The sequence below is a fragment of the Bos indicus genome, chromosome 6 (genome assembly GCF_029378745.1).
Source record: "Bos indicus isolate NIAB-ARS_2022 breed Sahiwal x Tharparkar chromosome 6, NIAB-ARS_B.indTharparkar_mat_pri_1.0, whole genome shotgun sequence".
In the NCBI taxonomy this organism is placed as follows: domain Eukaryota; kingdom Metazoa; phylum Chordata; class Mammalia; order Artiodactyla; family Bovidae; genus Bos; species Bos indicus.
This window is the reverse complement of record NC_091765.1, coordinates 68,097,352-68,118,671: the sequence shown is the minus strand read 5'-3', so window position 1 is coordinate 68,118,671 and position 21,320 is coordinate 68,097,352. Positions and strand designations below refer to the sequence as shown.

Here is a 21,320-nt window from a genome sequence, read left to right as displayed (position 1 = left end):
CTATTAGCATATTAATTAGTTGTTTTGAATTCCCAGACTGGAAACTCCAACATCCTGCCATATATGAATTTGGTTATGATGCTTACTTCGTCTTTTCATTTTCTGCTTTGTTTTCCTTTTAGTATGCCTTGTAATATTTTCTTGATAGTTGGGCATGGGCTTACAGAACTGAGCACACACACACACTCACAGAATCAGATGGGGCTCTTGGAGATAAACTCACACAGGTATGGGGATCCCCCCTAGTACTGGTCCCCTTGGACTTTTTAACACTTATAGTTGTCCACGCAGAGCCTCTCAATTTGTCAGTTACAGTTCAGGTTTTCTTACCCTGGCGTTGGCTCCCATGGAAGCGTCTGCTCATGGGTTTTGTTCTCAAAAGCACTTAAGAACTTTTACTTAAAGTAAAAGAGACTGACTTAAATAGGCCTTCTTCAGTAATGTCGTGTTGAGATGTGGAAGGAGGGGAGGTGTGTTAAGACCCCATGATTAGATTGCAGCCTTTTAGTCAACCTATTCCTCCAGACTGTGAACTTCACAAGTGCTTCTCAGTTTTTTCTCCCACCTTAGGTGGTGGTGCAGGATGGCCAGAGGGAGCTGGCGTTGGGTATTTCCCTTCTCCTACATCAGTTAGGTTCTAGGTAATAGTTTCTTAGTTTCTCCTGAGGGCAAACTTTGTCAAGGAGAACAGAATACTTTGGAGTATTTCAAAATATTTACCCCTTCCCCCTGCCAGAAACCTGAGGAGATTTTTCTTTGATATTCACAATTAGAACTAGGGGGCTTTCCAGGTGACTCAGTGGTAAAGAATCCGCCTGCTAAGGCAGGAGGCACAAGAGACTCGGGTTTGATCCCTGGGTTGGGAAGATCCCCTGGAGGAGGAAATGGCAATCTATTCAGTATCTTGGCTGGGGGAAATCCCACGGACAGAGGAGTCTGGAGGGCTACAGCCCATGGGGTCACAAAGAGTCGGACATGGCTGGGCACACAAACACATTAGAATCAAGTGGGGCTCTTGGAGATAAACTCACACAAGTATGGGGTTCCCCCTGGTATTGGTCCCCTTGGAGTTTTTAACACTCACAGTTGCCCACGCTGAACCTCTCAATTTATCAATTACAGTTCAGGTTTTCTTACCCTGCCATTGGCTCCCGTGAAAGCATCTGCTCCTGGGTTTTGTTCTCAGAAGTTGTGATTCTCTGCATCTGCCTACATCCAAGTTTGGGACTAGTGGTTATGAATCTAAGAGTTGTTGCTTTTTCAGTTTGTTTATCTTTTTACCTTTTTTAAAAGATGAAGTGATGTCTTTCATGCCAGAATGAAAACTGGAAGTCTCTCCTTACTTTTTCTATTACTTTAGTTTCCTTTCCTGGATGCAACCAGTATTATCAGTTTCTTGTGCATCCTTTCAGAGATAGCCGACTATTCTTAAAATTTTTTAAATTAAGATGAAATTATTTTGGAGAGAGATTCTACTAAAGTCCTCTATTTCTATGGATGGTTATAAACTGTTTCTCATTATGCTGTCATGTGTGTATGTTTTTTTGTCTCTGAAATATTTTCCCTTGTCTGATTTTCTGGATTCGCCGAATTTTAATTTATTAGAATTTTAAAATAATCAAGTGAAGTTAGCTTATGCTACAGTGAAAACAATCCTCAAATTATTTGTGCCCAAAATGCAAGACTTTCTCATTCAAGTCCATGCATTTGGGGCAAGTATCTTCTCTCTATAGGTTTGGCGTTGTACTTTCATATCAATAGCTCCCTCTATAATTACAGAGACAATGGGAAAGAGAGGTTTGGAACCTAGTGTCAACAGTTAAATACTTCCATTGGAAGTTTATTTATCAATTCTACTCACATTTCATTGGCCAACATAAATCACATGACCATGCCTGGCTTCAAGAGGGAGAAGGAAAGCCTTGAAGGAAAGGGGAAGTGGGTATTGTTAATATTCCTTGTATCTTTGTTATTCTTATGGAATGTTTTGTTGTTTTTTGAGAGGAGTCTCCTCAAGTCCCTAAACCTGATTGTAGATATACCTTTGTAGAATGTCTGCTTGACTGCCACTCCATGCCCCCAAAACAGTGAATATCTTAGAAAATCAAATGGCTTCACTTCTTACCTCTTTGTTTAGAATTCTGCCAAGGTCATTATCTTTGTCCGAACGTTTGATCAGTTCTATATCTGCCAATTCTCTTCTTCAGACTGGTGATTGTTCTGTGTACACCCTATTCTATGTTGATAAATAGTACAGGCTCACAGCCTGGCATGAGATTTTATTCTGTTTTCTTCTCTTAAAGGATAGTCAGAGTCTGTTGAAGGTTGCAGTTAGTATCTAGCCGCATGAATTTGATGGTGGGAGGGACTGAGCATCGGCCTCTGATGTGCACCTCAGTGGAGTAGACTTGTAAGCTAGCTTTGAGGATACAGCCCATCAATGACACATTGCTTCTCCTTTCCCATTTTTCTTACTTTAAAATATCTTTGTGGAGGCTCAAAATTTCAGGGGTGGGGGCAATACCCCTTTTTAATTTCCTGTCTCTTGCTGAAGTTTTCCTTTTTATGTTGACTAAATTATCTTAGAGATTAGTGGAACAGGGGTCTAGTCAAATATGTATTCCTAGGTTATCCTTTAAGTATTGTTCCTCCTTTTAAGCTGATTGTTTGGATGCAGGTTGCTTCAGGTATTTAATAAGAAGAAAAGAAACAGTTTAAAACTTGCTATTTTCTGGAGACATTAGGTTCCATCTGAAAATGTATATAAGGTAGGGTATGCAAATATATTGGATTTATGTGCTGAAGACAAGAAAGTTCACTTCTTTTCTTCTCTCATTCTCTGCTTCCCTTAGCTCCTCTAAAGGTTGTAAAAGAGAACCTTATAAAGTGGTTAATAGTCACTTTGTTCAATAAAATGTTTGAAAGTCTATATATTGGTTCTTGTTTTGTTTTTGTTAGTGCATATCATATATTTGCCATCATTTATTTAATAAATTTTTATTGTATACCTGTGAACTAGGAGATGATGATACTGGGGATTACAAATGATAGCCTCTGCCCCCTGAAACTTCCTTTTTAGTCGGGTAGGCAAACATTAAACAGATATTAGATGATAGGCTCTATGATGAGAAATTAAGTCTGTTTAGAGTGTGGTGAGTGTTGGTTGGGCTTCCCCAGTAGTTCAGCAGGTAAAGAACCCATCTGCAGTACAGCAGACACAGGAGATTCAGGTTCAATCCCTGGGTTGGGAAGATCCCCTGGAGGAGGAAATGACAACTGCTCCAGTATTCTTACACAGAGGAGCCTGGTGGGCTACAGTGCAAAGAGTCTCAAAGAGTCAGACACAATTGAGCGACTAAGCACACATGCACAGGTGTGGGTTATTTCTGATAGGGTGATGGGGATGGGCTCTTTGCAGGAGGTGGCATTTGCAGTCTTCTGAAGGGCAAGAACAAGGCATACTCAAAGGAAGGCACTTTCCCAGCGAAGGGATTAGCAAGTACACAGACCCTGATGTGGGAGTAAGCTTCTTGAATTTGAAGAATAGCAGGAGAGCTGGTGTAGCTAGCATAGAGGAAAGGAAACTTTAGGGAGACCACAGATATTTTTTACATTTGATGGAAAACAAGTGGAAATTTTTGAGCACAAGTGGAGTGAATAAATTTATAGTCTAAAAAGATCACTTTGGGAGCTCATTGGTGGTCCAGTGGTTAGGATTCGATGCTTTCACTGCTTGGTCCAGGCTCAATCCCTGGTTGGGGAACAGATCCTGCAAGCTCCATGGTGTGATGTGGCAAAAAAAAAAAAAATCTAGTGACTATGTGGAGAATTAAGGGGTAAGCAGATTCATGGGTACCAGTTAAGAGGCTCCTTGAATTGTGTGGGCCAGAAATGATGATGGCTGTGACTAGGAGGTTGCAGTGGGTGGGAAAGAAGTGGTCAGATTTAAAACATCCAGCATTTTGAAAGTAGGGTTGACACAACTTGTTGATGGATTAGATGTGAGGGTGTGAGGTAAAGAAAAGAATAAAAGTGACTGCCAGATTTCTGGGCTGAGCAGCTAGAAGAATGGTGGCATTATTTACTGAGGTGCAGTGCAGGGAGTAGGCAAAGATTTAGGACACGGTGTTAAGAGTTGTGTTTGACATCCTATTAGATGAACAGACAGGTCTTTGAATTTGCAAGGTTAGTGCTCAATAGAGAGGTCTGGGCCAGAGATACCATCTATATGCTGACAAGTTCCAGGTTTGAATTTAAGGCCTTTAGCCTGGATAAGATCTAGAGGTAAATGTCAGTGGAGAAAAGGGGATAGACTGGCCCTGGGCTTTCTAACATTTTGAGTTAGGAAACAGGCAGAGGAGGAGCAACTCCTGAGGAAAAGGAGAGAACCAGGAAGTGTGGCATCTTGCCATCCAAGTGAAGGTTTTCAACAACGAGGGAGAGAAATGCTGCTGGCGAGTCAGCCATGATGAGTCCTGATTGTTGACCTTTGGATTTCATGAGGGGTAGAGATCATCAGTCGGAGAAGGCGATGGCACCCCACTCCAGTACTCTTGCCTGGAAAATCCCATGGATGGAGGAGCCTGGTAGGCTGCAGTCCATGGGGTCGCTAAGAGTCCGACACGGCTGAGCTACTTCACTTTCACTTTTCACTTTCATGCATTGGAGAAGGAAAGGGCAACCCACTCCAGTGTTCTTGCCTGGAGAATCCCAGGGACGGGGGAGCCTAGTGGGCTGCCATCTATGGGGTCACACAGAGTCGGACATGACTGAAGTGACTTAGCAGCAGCAGAGGTCATCAGTGACACTGGCAGCAGTCCTGTGCATAGAAGATGGGAGGGAATGGAATTGTGAGGTGCTGAAATGCTGACTAGAGAGAATTGTCTGGAAGATGTTAATTATAAATGGGAACAGATTAACAGGGCCATACTGACAGGGAAAGTTTTGTGGTCAAGGAGGGCTTACCCCCTTTTATTCTTTTTAAGTTGAGTGATCCTTATGGTATGTTTGATACTGATGGGCCTGATCCCTAAGGAATGGAGAGAAAACATGTAAGATTTTTGTCACCTTACGTTGATATTCTCCATTTTAAAAAGCAATCCACAGCTGGTTGGGGTTGGGTTAGAAGTTTTCTCGACCCCACCCTCTTCAGAGAACATTTGTAATTTTCTTTTGCTTTCTTCTTTTTTGGCTTGCTTAGTCTTATTATGTATCTTGATAGATTTCTATCTTTTGCATTTCTGGTAAATGGTGATTATTAGGAAGTGGAACCAATTGTGTATTTAAAAATATGTGAAAGACATTTACCAGAGAACATGTTTCCCAAGGCCCATTGTTTACCACAAAAAGGAAACCACTGACTTCTTGTTACATCAGTGAAGATAAAATTATTTTGTGAATACAGTACTCCTTTTGTAAGTAACATTCAAACTGTGATGAAAAGAAATTTATTTTTTGAAAACAGTAAACTAATGGGAAATGTAGACTTTTGTCGCAAGTGGGAATTTATTTAGTGGGACCCCTTAACATTTTTTGATTTCTCTAAAGAACATTTAAAATTCTTCTTATTGTGAAGATATTCTCATTTAGATTATGAAAAAATACAGTTTATGAAATTTAGAAGTTAGGTGTCTAGTTCTTAATTTCTTGAAATGTGATGAAAAATTTTAACCAATTTTAAGGAAGAAAATGTAGCAGTACAGGGTGGTGGGAATATTTTTCACTCTGAAACAGAAAAAGGAAATCTGTAGTGTAATGTAAATATGGTTAGTATTATAGTGACAGTATATTCAAGGGTAACTAGACCATCCATCACAACCTAGTGTCTCTCCTCGTATTGTAAATTCTTGCTTGGTAGAAAAGTCCTCGGGTGAAGTTTGATTTAAAAAAACAAAATTTATAGAAGATGAGGATGTTATAATAGCAGATCTGGGCTTACTGGAGACCAGCCTTCTTGGACCCTTGGATTTTTTACTTGGAATTTTATTCCCTACTTCTGTCTTCCAATACCCCCCACCTCTCATACCTACTCAAAAAACAAAAAAAAACAAAACCCAAAACCCATATCTTTGGCAATAATAAAATCTCTCAACTTTTGAGTATCTAAGAAATGTACCTATGGACAAGCATCTCAGAAAACCTAGAGATTATAAAATGTTCAGCTTCTAAGCGGCATTGTATTATAGATATAACGTTGGTGAATAAATGTGATTCTCAACTTATTTTTTGCCTACATATAAGTTGCACATAAGGAAATAAAATGTATGTACATATGTTTATATGTCAGATAGTGATAAATGGAATGATAAAACAAAATGGAGATAGGGCAGCGACATGGGAGGTCCTCTGAATCACCTTTTTATCATTTACCAACTGAGAATAGTAATAACCTATCTGTTTAGAGTTGCGTGGATTTCATTGTGTGACATGCACCTAGTTTGATACCTGGTATCATACCAGATTGTTGAGTACGTGTTATTCTACTTTCCCTTTCTTTCTGTAATTTGAGTCAGCCAGATCTGCAGTCCAGTGTCATATAATACAGAGTATGCTAAAACTATGAGTTTAAACTAGAAAATGTTTAAACCATGTCCTTTATGTGGTTTTGGAGTTCTTGTTGAAAAAGTAAATGATAACACAAATGAACCTCAAAGAGGCCTCGTGTTTAGTGAAATAAGCCAGTGACAAAAGGACAAATACGGTATGATTCCACTTAAATAAGATATCTAGAGTAGTCAAATTCGTAGAAACAGAGAGTAGAGTGCTTGTTGCCAGGGCCTGGGAGCGGGGAGCGGGGAGCGGAAGAGAAGTTATTGTCTAGTGAATACAGAGTTTCAGTTTTGAAAGATAAAAAGATTTCTGGAGATGGATGGTGGTGGTCTTTGTACAACAGTATGGATGTACTTGGTACCACAGAGGTGTATGCTTAAAGTGGTTAAGATGATAAATTGTATGTACCTTACTTTTTAAAAAAGTAAATGATGAAACTACTTTATGTTGATAAGGCTTGCCCTCACCGCCCATTTTTGGTTAAATGTTAAATTTTATTAGTTAAAATATATTAAAAAATTTTTCTTTCCATTTTATTTAGGTATAATTGACATGCAACACTGATTAAGGTGTACAGCAACATGACATATATATGGTGAAGTGATTATAAATCAAGTTGTTCTTGACTAAATCATGAAATAGTAGGTTGCTGTTCATACATCATAAATCTGTGTGAGATTCCCAGAAACTGAAGTTTTGATTATCAGAAATTTTCATCATCTTAACTTCCAGAGGTATCAGATCTTAAACTGTTGCTTTGAGAGCAAAGTTTATAGTATGATTGGAAAAGACTTCTTTGTTTTGCATGTCAATTAAAAAATATGTTTTGAACCCTCATTATGTTGAATGGATAACAGTAACAACATTATGTGCTATATGTTGGCTCTTTTTCTAAATTTACACATTGCAACACTTATAATACTTCTAACATTTATAACCCTTATAAAAAGTCCTTGAAGCTCTTATGGTTGAGAAACCCAGTCCTGTGATTTAAAAAGTGATTTTCTACTTTAAAAACAACTTTAGAAAAAATAAATAAATAAATAAAAAATGACTTTAGAGGACTTTAATGCATAGAGGCAAAGGGAGGGCATTCCAGATGGAAGGAAGATCTGGGCGTAGGAAGGAATGGCATGTGTTTGCACAGAGCAGAGTTCTAGAGAACATTAGGGAGATGGGCTAGCGCTTTGTTCTCTTCCATTAGAACCTCGACTGTGAGGCTAAGGGATTTCTGGACTTTATTCTGTAGGCATTGGGAGTACCACTGAATTACCGAGTCAGGGAGCTTTGTGATCAGAGTCATACAATTTGAAAGATGCACTCGGGAGCAGTATCTGAGGTGCATCAGAATAGTGAGAGAGGGCAGGTGAGAAGCTTTGTGGAGTCCTTTTGACAAAAGGGTATTTTAGTATTGCAGTGGTTGGGGTCAGAGGGTAAATGGCTGAGTTGATGAGTTGAGACTTGAAGACGTAGAGGCCCAGATTGTAGTAAGAGGAAATAAAGAGAAGTCTGTGGTGCATGAATGTAAGATTTTTTTCCCCCTTAATGGTCATCTGAATATACAGGTCAGATATAGGTTTTGCTTTAAAAAGAGAGGGTTCGGAGGGCCCAAGAGCACAGGAAGAGGTACTTTAGCAGCCTTGAACTGAATTTGATAAGTTTACGTTGGGCATCTTCTTTCAGTTTGAGAGATGAAGATATCTGTAGAGAGTACAGGACTGTGGTGGTCCTGAGACTTGAAGAATAGAAAAGTTTCAGCCTTTCTAAGAGACAACTCAGGAGGGTCAACCATCAGTCTTTAGAGTGTGAGATAGAATACTAGTAATAATAGTGTACTTCTGTTAGTCTTTTATACAAATAAATTACATGCAATACAGTCTTCTATACAATATTGATTGTATAATCAACTAGTATTTGGGATCGTGTTACATAGGGATGAAGAATCATAGGGAAGGTACATGCCTTAAATGTTTTATAGTCAAGTGTATAAATGCTCAGATATTATCAGTTTTTTGATGTAGAGCTGAGGCCTTCTCTTTAGGATATTTTAAAAGTGACTTGCCTTTTTCAAATTGTTCGGCTTAAGTTTCAGAAACAAAACATTTTCTTTTTGCACTCATACTTTTGATATAAAATTTTTTTTTTCTTCTTCTTAAATCAATATACTTTTGATATAAAATTTAACTAAGATATATTGGCAAGGCGAATTTTGGACAAATACAAGATAACTTACTCTTGGTAGGAATGCACTTCAGTCGTTGGGAGAAAAATGAGGTGCTATACCTAAAAGGACTCCTCATTCCCCACAAAAGGAAATGGAAACTTGGGAGCATTCCCCACAAAAGGAAATGGAAACTTGGGAGTTATGGTTTATCAGTGGTTTTAGGACTGATGAGAATCTGGTTTTATCTTGAATCTAATGCTTTTCCTGTTATATAGTGTTGCAAGGTGATAAGGAATAATATGTGAAATATTGTTGAGTGGTGAAGAAGTGATAGGCTGTGTATATTTTTTTAATATAATAGCTTTATTGAGATATAATTCACATACCATGCAAGTCACCAGTTTATAGTGTACAATTTGAGGTTTGTGTGTATTGACAGACTTGTGCAGCCACAACCACAATTGATTTTAGAATATCTTCATCATCCCCTAAAAGAAATCCTGTATCCATTACCTCCCCATCTCCTCCCTGTCCAGAGTCAACCACTAATCTGTCTTTTCTCTATATATTGATAGATTTGTCTGTTCATAAAATGGAATAATGTAATGTGTAGCCTTTTGTGACTGGCTTCTTTCACTTAGCCTAATTGTTTCAGATTCATCTATGTTGTAGCATGTACCAGTATTTTTTATGGCACACTCCACTGGATGGATACACCACATTTTATTTATCCATTCATCAGTTGATGACATTTGTATTGTTTCTGCCTTTTGACTGTAATACAAATAATGCTATTATGACAGTTTCTGTAGTATAGGGTTGTCACAGATAATGATATTGTGAACACTTGTACACATATTTTTGCATGGATGTATGTTTTAATTTCTTTTGCTGTATACCTGGGAGTGGAATGGTTAGGACATATTTTATTTTTGAGGAACTGCCAGACTGTTTTCCAAAGTGGCTGTACTATTTTATCTTCCTACCAGCAGTGTGTAAAGGGGGTTCTAGCCATACACTTGCCAACACTTGTTATCTTTGTTTTGATTATGGCCTTCTTAGGCCATATATATGTTATATATATGTTTTAAAAAGATTATATTTTTCTAACTATAACAGTAATAAATGCCCTTTGTAGATATTTTGGAAAATACAGAAAAGCATAAAAGATAAAAACATCATTTATTTAAAATCACTATTTAGAAATAATATTAAGTTATTTATCTGTTTCAATGTAATTTTTAAAAAATGGATAAAATTATATATAATTTTGAGTCCTGCCCCTTTTTTTAAAATTGTTGTTTAACATCATTCTGCCCCCCTTTTTTTGAAATTGTATTTTAATTTTATCCTATCAAAGAATGTCTATTCTGTTCTCTCTGGCTTTTGTGTTCTTATTTCTTATTACTTTAAAAAATTTTACAATTATTTCAGAGGAGCCAGACATGGAATAGGGATAAATATTTGCGGTTAATCTAACATGTTTAACTAGAAATTACTTCTAGGTTAACTGTAGCATAATGTTCCATCTGCTGAATAAACCATAATTTAGCCAACTATTTTCTCTATTTCAGGCATTTATATTCCTTAGAATTTTTCTTTATAAATAATGTAAAATTTCTTTTAAAATAATGTAAAAAATTTTTCTTTATAAATAGTATAAAAAAATTTGTATATAAAATTCTCTCTGCATTTTGCATTCGTGGGAACAGAGTTACTAGGTAAACAGCTATGAACGTATTAAAGATTCTTGTTACGTATTGGCAAATTTACTTTTCAGAATGGTTGTCAAATTTACATTTCCTCTAGCAAATGTATACTTATTCCTTTCTTAGTGTACCTTCATTAGTAATGAGTAAATGGGTGACAGTGAATTTTAAGGTCATTGGAGCAGGCATCTTTCGGGTTTGTTCACTGATATACGTATTGCTGGTACTGAATATATGTGGAATTACTCCCAGTAGGAAAGAGAAGAGTTTCTCTGAAAGACAAGGAAATAATTTGCCATTCACCATTCCAGGGCCTCCCTGGTGGCTCAGTGGTAAAGAAGCTACCTACAATGCACAAGCCACAGGAGATAGATGCACGTTCAATCCCTGGGTTGGGAAGATTCTCTGGAGAAGGAAATGGCAACCCACTCTAGTATTCTTGCATGGAGAATTCCATGGACAGAGGAGACTGGCAAGCTACAGTCCACGGGGTAGTAAAGAATCAGACATACTGAAGCGACTTAGCACGCACTTAGCACACATGCACATTCCAGGAGAGTAGCTTTGTTATACTGACCATATAACAGCTTGTGTTTTAATAAAAAAGGGATGAAAGAGTAAAAATTAAGCTTTTTTGAGGAACTTGTTTTAAATTTTATTTTGTTTAAACATTTACATGTTTTGGAAGTCAGAGTGACACTTTGAAATCTTAGCTTCTATCCCTGTTTATTTACCATCCTTTATTGGTAACCAATCCCCTTGACTCTCCCGTCCCCTGCCTCTTTTTTTTAAGCAATTTCTTATAGTTCTTTACAGTACTTTTTAGTAAAATTTAACCAATAAAAATAGATATTCTTTCTTCCCTTTTCCCTCCCCTTGTTAAGAACACAGACTATAACAACATATATGTACATTCTCTGATGATGTTTCCATGGAAATACAGAGTGCTTCCTTAATCATTTTAATACTAGCATCATATTCCTTATAGTGGATGCATCATAGGTGATTTTACCAATCCTCTTAGGTTGTTTTCAGTGTTTCACTTTTATAGATTATCCCACAATAATCTTGCTGTACACTTTATTTTGTGAGTGTGCAATTGTATCTGTAGGAATGATACTTTTGAACTGTGGTATTGGAGAAGACTCTTGAGAGTCCCATGGACTGCAAGGAGATCCAACCAGTCCATTCTAAAGGAGATCAGTCCTGGGTGTTCTTTGGAAGGAATGATGCTAAAGCTGAAACTCCAGTACTTTGGCCACCTCATGTGAAGAGTTGACTCATTGGAAAAGACTCTGATGCTGGGAGGGATTGGGGGCAGGAGGAGAAGGGGATGACAGAGGATGAGATAGCTGGATGGCATCACCAACTCGATGGACATGGGTTTGGGTGAACTGCAGGAGTTGGTGATGGACAGGGAGGCCTGGCGTGCTGTGATTCATGGGGTCGCAAAGAGTCGGACACGACTGAGCGACTGAACTGAACTGAACTGAATTGTATCTGTAGGGAAATGTACCAGAAGGAGGATTGTTGGGTCAAAGAATAAGTACATTCTTGATACTGTAGATAACAAGATATCTAGCAATAGAGAATGCTCATTTCTTGGAGTGCCTTAGGGTACCTTTTGAAAAGGTCTATAGAGTCATTGCCCCATAATGTATGTATACTCAAGTACTATGGAAGGACTGTTATGATGATGACCCTTGTATCATCAAGAAATAGGTAATTTTGCTTAGATGGTGAGGAGATTCACAATGTACTTTAAAAAAATGTTATCGGTGATGAAAGATTTAACTTAGAACCTTTAAATGACAAATACTCCTTTTCTTGTTTTTTTCTCTCCAGAGAGATTCTTTCCCTATATAGTTGAGATTTTTTAGTAAGTAAGTTCTTCTTGGCTAAATTCTCAAGTTCTAAAAACTAAGTTCAATAATGATATATGTTACATGAAACCTGCCAAGTGTTACAACTATTGTTTTAAACATGGCTGTTATTAGTAACTAATAACCTACCATGTTTCTTTTCTCTCTTTTTTTCTTTGTCGTTCAGCCTTTAACATTCCACATTCTGCATTGTACATGGTGAATCACTACTGTTTTGCACCAGTGTGCCCACTTGTGTGCCTATAAAGTACAAGCTCCAGATTGAAAAAGCTTCTAGATGGATCCTTTCCATGTTTGGTGTTTTTTCTACAAACTCTGTGCCTCAGCAACCCTTTCTAAGTGGTAAGTGGTATGTATGTTTTGTGCTTTTAAAAAGGAGTAATAGGGATTTGTAAAACAGCTAATTCATTTGAATTACCTTCCCCTTTTTTGTGCCATGTTCTCTTTTCACACATGGGTAAGCACCTATTCTTTTGTGTATGTGTGGTAATTTTCAAAATCATATCTAAGAATAACAATAATACCTAATTTTTGGAGATTTCAGAACATTTTTCCATATTATAATCTGGGTATAGTATAATATGCAGTATTTATGAAGAATACAAAAATATGTAAACAACTTTTTGTGTGTGCACTTTTATATGCTCTGTATTAGGTATTTTTTTATCATTTCATTTTCATTTTGAATGAAGTACAAGTGGTACTTACTGATGTCACAAGATCATAGTTTATATTTATTTCATAATTAGAGATTTTTACAAGTGTTTTTTAAATAATGATCTAAACTTATATTTACTGCTATAGGTGATTACCATTTTTAGTGGTTATTACAATAAGTGAGCTTTCAAAACTGGGTTTACTAAAACTAGTTTTATTTGGGAAGAAAATTGTTTTATGGAATGATAAAAATGTTAGAAGTAGAAAAGCTGTGAAAATAAGAGTAATTTCATCTCCAAACTAGAACTTGCATGGTAAGTGAATTGTGTTAGTATTTTATGATTTGTTATTGGTTCTGTTTTCATTTTGCTAGAGCCATGGATTCCAACTTTAGGTCTGTACTCTATATTTTCTTATTATAAGGCTGAGGTAGTTCTTCCTATTGCTATCTTTTCCTACCTACTTAGGTATTTTGAATCCACTGAGTCAAGAGCATCCTCTTGACATAATTGTAAATTATGTGCACATTTATGGAATTGATAAGAGAAGTATGTAATGCCACCTCTTCTTTTTATAGCATGGCACTGTGTGTCCCTTTTCATATTTTTAACCTTTTTTTGGAAGCATAGGTGCTAGTTATTAGCCAATATGTTTTTTGAATGTCTCTGAGATTTATTCAAAACACATGTTTTGGGGTGGGGTGCAGAGGAGTAAAATTGAGCAGAACAAGTTGCTGACATGGGAAACCATTAAAATTATTGATGTAAAATATTGAAGACTCATTTTGAGTGTCAGTCAACAAAGAGTTACCAAATTTTTATTTATAAATAAAATATATATGGTAACATTTAGCACTGTAAAGAGGTAAGTCTCCAAATAGAAACCATGTAGGTAGATGAGGAGATTGAGTGAAGAATGAGGTACTCCTTAGCTCTAATTCTAATAATTAATTACATAGTGTTCTTAAGTGCAAGTTAATTAGTCTTCATAGCCCTTGGTTTCCTCATCTATGAAATGAGTGAATTAACTAAATAATTTATAAGGTTTCTTTTTTGGTGCTTTCATACACACAACACTTTATGTCTGTAATGAACAAATTGATAGATATTTGTTTTTTTGAGGATACCTTTTCTTTCCCAACCTATCTGATAGAGATAATTTTAGGCTGCTTTCTTTGAATCGTGGGGTTAGAATAAGGTCCCACTGTCAATTAGTCATTGTCTTTGGACTGTGATATCTTTCTTTTATTCTTTTTCTTCACATTCTTATCCTTCTGTTGTCTTGACCGTTAGAATTCTTCACTTAACTCATTTGTTCCCTTTCTGTCTCTTGTATCTTATTAGTTACTCTCATCATGTTTCCTTGACCTGTTTAGTATCCATTGTTTTCACCTTCATATTTTCCAGGATCACTGCATCTTATACCAGTGATTCTAATCCTGGGACCCTTTTAAAAAATACAGATTCCTTCTAAAATGAGCTTGGGAAAGGGTGAGCTTGGCAGGTAGCTGAAACCTACTAGAAACCAGCGTTACTAGCTCACCAGGACTGGAGTCCCAAGGTCTCATAGACTGTCACTTCTTGCCTTAGATCACATCATCAATTAGTTGTACTTCTGAGGCCTTGGAGTCTCCTCTCATGATCATAACACTCGATCTCTGTTCTTTTTCTTTATTATGACTTGTTTCTTGGCATTTTCTTGCTTTTCTAATTAAAACCCAATCCTCGTGATCATATTCGCAGCAGCATCTTATGTTCTGTTGCCTTTTTAACATTCTGAAGACCCTGTCCAAACCACAAACCTGAGTTAATTTGCCAAATATATATTTCCTAGTTCTAGCTGCCTGATGCAGTTGGAAAAGGTCACATAACTAAGTTTGGATCTAGTAGGCAGTCATTTACTTTATCTCTAGACCAGTTCTTTCCAAGCTTGGCTTTTTACCCGTCTTTAGAAGACCCCACACCTTGTCACAGTCAAGTTGCCTTTTGGGGGTAACCTAGCATACTTCTTGACCTGTTCTTTTTTACTTCAGAATTTTTCAGTGCCTAAAGAGGAAGTGTTATATCTTATTATAATTTTTATTATAGAAAACTTAAGACATATAAAAGTTACAGACTAGTGTAATGAATCCCCTTGTATTCATTACTCAGGTTCAGTGATTATCATGTCATGGCCAAATTGTCTTGTCTCTCACCAACTTCCCTCCCATTCCTATACTATTTTAAAGAAAATTCTAGGCATCATAAAATTTATTTGTATTTTTCTGTTGATACCGTTATACCATTAGTAACTTTGAAAAAGTAATTCCCATATAGTCAAATATCCAGTTAATGTTAATTGTAATTCTCACACATTTTGGAGAAGGCAATGGCACCCCACTCCAGTACTCTTGCCTGGAAAATCCCATGGACGGAGGAGCCTGGTAGGCTGCAGTCCATGGGGTCGCTAAGAGTTGGACACGACTGAGCGACTTCACTTTCATTTTTCCCTTTCATGCATTGGAGAAGGAAATGGCAACCCACTCCAGTGTTCTTGCCTGGAGAATCCCAGGGACAGGGGAGCCTGGTGGGCTGCCGTCTATGGGGTTGCACAGAGTTGGATACGACTGAAGCGACTTAGCAGCAGCAGCAGCATCACACAACCTCATGGAATGCAGGATCTTAGTTCCCTGTGCAGGGGTGGAATTGTGCCCCCTGCAGTTAAACCATGGAGTCCTAGACCCTGGATTGCCAGGGAAGTCCCCCACACACTTTAAAAACAGTTGACTGGATAGGCTCAGGGTCTAGATACGCCCTTTCCCCATTGCAGTTGGTTGATTTTTCTCTTAAGGTTTCATCCTGCCTTCCTTTTTGTCTTTAAAATTTATTTGTTGGATAAATTGGTCTTTGTCTCGTAGATGTGGATATTCCTGATTACATTCCTGTGCAGTGATTAAGCATACTCATCTGACCTTTGTATTTCATGTTAATTGGTAGTTGGATCTAGAGACTTGCTTAGACTCCAGTTCAGATTCTTTCAGCAAGTCTTTGTCTTTGGGCAAGTGTCTGTCTTTTTCTGCTGATTAGCTGCCATTTGTGCTCCATGATATAGATCAGATCTTACGTTTTCTGTAAGGAGGCAGATAGTGTATATTTTAGGCCTTATGGCCCATCTGGTCTCCTCTGCTGCTATTAGTAAATTCTGCTGTTGCAATGAGAAAGCTGCAGTTGACAAAATGTAAATGAATGGGCATGACTGTGTTCCAGTAAAACTGTATTTATAAAAATAGGTGATGGGCTTCCTGCTTGAAATCTATTAAATCATTAAGATTTGCAAAATGGTGATATTTTAATATTATAACTTTCAGTTCAGTTCAGTCGCTCAGTCGTGTCTGACTCTTTTCGACCCCATGAATTGCAGCATGCCAGGCCTCCCTGTCCATCACCAGCTCCCGGAGTTCACTCAGACTCACGTCCATTGAGTCAGTGATGCCATCCAGCCATCTCATCCTCTGTCGTCCCCTTCTTCTCCTGCCCCCAATCCCTCCCAGCATCAGAGTCTTTTCCAATGAGTCAACTCTTTGCATGCGGTGGCCAAAGTACTGGAGTTTCAGCTTTAGCATCATTCCTTCCAAAGAAATCCCAGGGCTGATCTCCTTCAGAATGGACTGGTTGGATCTCCTCGCAGTCCAAAGGACTCTCAAGAGTCTTCTCCAACACCACAGTTCAAAAGCATCAATTATAACTTTACTGTTCATTTATTAGGTGGAATGGTCTGTAAAGAGAAGCTATTCCATGTATACTATTTGTTATGTGGTTGTTATTGTTGTTCAGTTGCTTCGTTGTGTCTGACTCTTTGCAACCCCATGGACTGCAGCCCGCCAGGATTCCCTATCCTTCACTGAATCCTGGAGTTTGCTCAAACTCATGTCCATTGACTGATGCCAATGAGTTTATGCTATATAGTAGTACAGTTGGTATGGGAAAGGTAGGACAAAAGCTTGACAGTTTCCCTTAGCTTACCTATTTCAGTATAGTGCCTTGATTATATTTGCTTTTTCCAACAGTGACTGATTAGGGTCTCCCCTTCACCTCTAGATTCTTTATAGACTCTTTAAACATATTGGAGTTTTTAAAAATTCACTATGTTAATTACCATTGTTAATGCTTAAATTACTTAATCTTTGGCCAGTGGGACTCTTAAAGTTGCTTACTGAGTTATTTTGACATGACTAGTAATTTTTGATAGCTTCTTGATTATCTAGTATAAATCATCATGTACATTTCATCCCCATACCTGGTGTCAGCAATGTCTCCAAGGAGTCCTGATTCCTTTATTGGGGAATAGAATTTTAAGACCACAGTTTGGGCTCTAGGGGTTCTCATTGCTAGTGGGTTGACCATTGTTTTAGGCCTTTTCAATTCTCAGAACTAGGGAATTTTTTTTTTTTTTTAGGACAGAGTACCTCATGAATTCATACTGACATTTCCAATTCAGTTTCAATACTATCAGATTTTTTGTTAATCTTTTTTATTTTATATCTGTATTTTTCAGCTGAGAATTCTAGTTCTCAGTAACACTAAGAATAAAATTTTATTAAAATATTTCATAATTACTCATTTATAGTACCCTCATTATACATGTAACAGTCTCAGAGTAGCAGTACAGGCATTTTGTCTTGTCTGGTTTCTTTTCTCATTTCTGTGAGATTTAGCCATGTTGTTGTATGAAATAGTAGTTTTGTTTTATTTTGTTTTTTTCCATTTCTGTATAGTAAGTATTCTGTTGTGTGAAATGCCATGATTTATTTATGCCTTTTCTAGTTGGTAGATATTTGCATTGCTTCTAGTTAGGGGCTGTTAGGAATCAGGTTGCCATGAGCACTCTTGTATGCAGCTTTTGGTTGGCGTATGTACTTTCTTCTCTTGGCTATAGTCCAGCAATGGAATTTGCAGTTCATTTTTGGACTTAGGGCTCATTTCCCTAGGAATGTTTACTCAATGGCCTGTGTTTGTTAGTTATCTATTCAGTTCAGTTCAGTTCAATTGCTCAGTCGTGTCCGACTCTTTGCGACCCCGTGAATCACAGCACGCCAGGCCTCCCTGTCCATCACCAATTCCCGGAGTTCACTCAAACTCATGTCCATCGAGTTGGTGATGCCATCCAGCCATCTCATCCTCTGTCGTCCCCTTCTCCTCCTGCCCCCAATCCGTCCCAGCATCAGAGTCTTTTCCAATGAGTCAACTCTTTGCATGCGGTGGCCAAAGTACTGGAGTTTCAGCTTTAGCATCATTCCTTCCAAAGAAATCCCAGGGCTGATCTCCTTCAGGATGGACTGGTTGGATCTCCTTGCAGTCCAAGGGACTCTCAAGAGTCTTCTCCAACACCACAGTTCAGAATCGTCAATTTTTCGGCACTCAGCCTTCTTCACAGTCCACCTCTCACATCCATACATGACCACTGGAAAAACCATAGCCTTGACTAGACGAACCTTTGTTGGCAAAGTAATGTCTCTGCTTTTGAATATGCTGTCTAGGTTGGTCATAACTTTCCTTCCATTGCTGTGTAACAAATCACCTCAAAAGTTAGTGGCGTAACGCAGCAAATGTTATTATCTCACAGTTGCTATGAGTCAGTTTTTGTGGGGTGCAGTTTAACTGGGTACCTCTAGCTTACATGACTGTACCTCATGTAGCTACAGTCAGGGTGTTAGCTGGGGTGCATATATCCTTGGGCTCGGTTGGAGGAGCCACAAATGAGCCTTCTGGAGGTGCTTCAAGCACACATAGGTCATCATTGGTAGGTCTCAGGTCCATTCTGGCTGTTGGCTTGAGACCAGTTCCTGTGCCTCTCCATGGGGCCGCTAACATCATGGCAGTTGGTTGTGAGTTCAGAGCAAGGGAGGGAAGACTGTCCTTTTTAATGGCCTTTTTAGTAACCTGTTCTTTGAGTGACAACCGAACAGGTATGCTGTGTTCTTTTACTTAATTTTTAAATTGTTGTGGTAAAATAAACATAACATAAAATGTCAATTTTAATCATTTTTTTAAGTGTATAGTTATGCCACCAACAGAGTATACATCTAAGTTATTTTATTTTAAATATTCTGATATTTAATAACTTCTAAAATGTAGTTTGGTTTTATAATCATATATAATAGTTTCATGCCTCCAAAGTCATCCCCATAAAACAAGGTTTATTGAAAGGAGTCTGACTTCTATCTTTATTTTCTCTACCCTTTTCTCTTTTTTCTCTTTCTAAGTAGATAAGAAAACTTGCTAAAAACCTAAGTTTATTCTTCCATTCTGCTTTTTAAAAAATATTCCTCTTTAGACAAATGATAATATATGCCTTGCTTTTTTCACTTAATATATTATGGAGATCACTCATTAGTAATAAATTATTAATTCCTTTTTATAGCTACATAATATCTCATTGCATGAATAAAAAAGACATAGCTTATTTAACCAATTTTCAGTTGATAGGCATCTGAGTTGTTTCTAATTTTTTGCAAATAGCACTGCAGTTGGTAACTTTATTATCCATATATATATCTTTTTATGTTTTTGCCACTGTATATTTGGGACAGATTCCTGGATGTGGTATTGCAGGATCAAAGGGAAAATGAGTACACAGATTTATAGCTATTGACAGATTTATCCTCATGAGAATCAAATCTCTTTGTGTACCCATCAGTAAAATATGAGAGTGCCTCTTCGTGTGTATATATATATATCAGATCAGATCAGTCGCTCAGTCGTGTCCAACTCTTTGCGACCCCATGAATCGCAGCACACCAGGCCTCCCTGTCCATCACCAACTCCCAGAGTTCACTCAGACTCTGTCGTCCCCTTCTCCTCTTGCCCCCAGTCCCTCCCAGCATCAGAGTCTTTTCCAATGAGTCACCTCTTCGCATGAGGTGGCCAAAGTACTGGAGTTTCAGCTTTAGCATCATTCCTTTCAAAGAAATCCCAGGGCTGATCTCCTTTAGGATGGACTGGTTGGATCTCCTTGCAGTCCAAGGGACTCTCAAGAGTCTTCTCCAACACCACAGTTCAAAAGCATCAATTCTTTGGTGCTCAGCCTTCATATATATATACAGAATACATATATTTGTAACCTTATCAATAGAATATATTGTGAGAATTTTTTTTTCGTCCTAATGGAATCTCATAGTGTTAATTTTCGTCTCTCATTATGAGTCAGATTGAATATCTTTTTTATAATTTACAGTTTTATATTTACACTTTCAGAACCATTTACATCAACTGTGGATTCTTTTAGACATAACATAGCATGTTTATCTTGTACACATTAGGCTGAGTATCTTTTTTATATGGGTGAGAAGCATTTGCATTTCTTTTTTTGTTAACTGCCCATTTCTTCAGCTCTTTTTCTATAGGTTTGTTGGTGTTTTCTATTTTACAAGCTTTTTACATCTTAGGAATATCCATATTTTATCCAGTTGTTTCTTCTTCCTACCAGTTAAATAGAAATATTCTCTATTCTGCTTTTCCATATTCTGCCTTTAGCTTGTTTTGTTTTGCTTCTCATCCTTTTCTATTAATGTTACATTTTTTTCTTCTGGCTAAACAATTATTTAGTATTTAATGACTACTTCTGCAGCTCAAACCTATTCCATGATTTCTTCAAATTCAGCATACCTCAGATAGAGTTCGACTTTATCCACAAAACTGATGTTCCATTTGTCAGGTAATGGCATTATTGTTTTCCTCCTTGGGAACTTGAAGCAGTCTTCTGTGATTTACTTATTGTTAATTCAGCAAGTATTTGTTGAGTACCCACCAAGTGCCAGGTACTGGACTAGTCATTAAGTAATTATAATCCTAGCTTTCAGGTAACAGTCTGATGTGGGAATAGCTAGTAAACACAAACCCATGTCTAAACAGGTAGTATGTATTTCAAGAGAGAAGTTAAGGGTGGGACACATGATTAGATTGGAGAGTTTAGGAATAGTCTTTTGGAGACTAATAGTCTTTTTAAAAAAGATTTATTTATTTTATTTTTTGGCTTTGGTGGGTGTTTGTTGCTGTATGCGGGCTTTCTCTAGTTGTGATGAGTAGGGGCTGCTCTCTAGTTTCAGTGTGAGGGCTTCTCATTGCGGTGGCTTCTCTTGTTTTAGACTCTAGGCATATGGGCTTTAGTAGTTGCAGTGTGGCCTCAGTTGTTTTGACTTGCAGGCTTTAGACTCTGACTTCAGTAATTGTGGTACACCAGCTCTGCTGCCACCGCATGTGGGATCTTCCCAGACCAGGGATCGAACTGGTGTCCCCTGCATTGCAAGGCAGATCATGGGACTTCTCAGCCACTGTAACTGTGTGTGTATGTTAGTCGCTCAGTTGTGTCCAACCCTTTGCG

The 21,320-nt window shown here is 37.7% G+C and overlaps 1 protein-coding gene across 2 annotated transcripts in view; it reads left to right on the top strand.

The window, feature by feature from the left end:
• The window catches only part of FRYL (FRY like transcription coactivator), a 267,816-nt gene that overhangs the window by 31,678 nt on the left and 214,818 nt on the right, over nt 1-21,320 (top strand). For both annotated transcript variants that reach the window (XM_019962715.2, XM_019962717.2), the window contains exon 2: nt 12,472-12,647. The gene's annotated coding sequence lies outside the window, so the exon portion shown is untranslated. The remainder of the gene's footprint in view (nt 1-12,471; nt 12,648-21,320) is intronic.